Source organism: Rhinopithecus roxellana, chromosome 8 (assembly GCF_007565055.1).
Source record: "Rhinopithecus roxellana isolate Shanxi Qingling chromosome 8, ASM756505v1, whole genome shotgun sequence".
Lineage (NCBI taxonomy): Eukaryota > Metazoa > Chordata > Mammalia > Primates > Cercopithecidae > Rhinopithecus > Rhinopithecus roxellana.
Window position 1 is genome coordinate 22,144,586 of NC_044556.1, and position 807 is coordinate 22,145,392.

General features: G+C 47.7%; 1 pseudogene; it reads right to left on the bottom strand.

Moving 5' to 3' along the window:
• Nucleotides 1–554, bottom strand: LOC115899183 (annotated as a pseudogene).
• Nucleotides 555–807: the final 253 nt, after the last annotated feature.

The following is an 807-nucleotide window of genomic DNA, read 5'->3' on the forward strand; positions in this document are numbered from 1 at the left end:
CAGTTGTCAAATGATCCTTTACTGAAATATTTTCCTTTGTGCTTAACTGGCTGGGCATTCCACAGCACCACTGTTGATGTCATCTATGATGTCATGAGGGTGGCGGCCATCAACATTACAGCCCACAGACTAGGCAGTCCCCAGGATCTCTTTAATGGTTCCAGAGAGTTCTCTGGCTAAGGATCGGTGCCACATCTGTCAAGCAATGTTGACGATCTCAACAAAAGTGATATTCCCACTGTGTTTAATGTTTTTCTGTTTCTTTCTGTCTCTTGGGGATTCCTTGAGGGCTTTGATGATCAGGGCAGAGGCAGAAAGCACCACCTCAATCTTGGCCTGTCTGTTCTGAATGGTCAGTTTCACTGTAATCCTCAGGCCCTTCCAGTCACTCGTTGCCTTGGCAATGTCATCACCAACATTTTTTGGAGACAGACCCAGGGGGCCGATCGTGGGACCAGCGCAGAAGTGGCACCGACTTCACCTCCAGTGCCCCTCAGGTTTATGAGTTTGATCTCGCTGGGGTCGAACTTCAGCGGCATGGTGGAGGAGGCTGGTGTCGGATGAACCCGGATTCGGAATGACCGAAGAAAGTTGTACCTTGGCCTCCTCTGAGCTGAAAGCCGAGAGAAAGTCTCCTATTATTGTGTGGGAGTCTAAGCATCTTTGTAGGTCTCTGAGTATTTGCTTTACGAATCTGGGTGCTCCTGTATTGGGTGCATATATATTTAGGATAGTTAGCTCTTCTTGTTGAGTTGATCCCTTTGCCATTATGTAATGGCCTTCTTTGTCTCTTTCGATCTTTGTTGG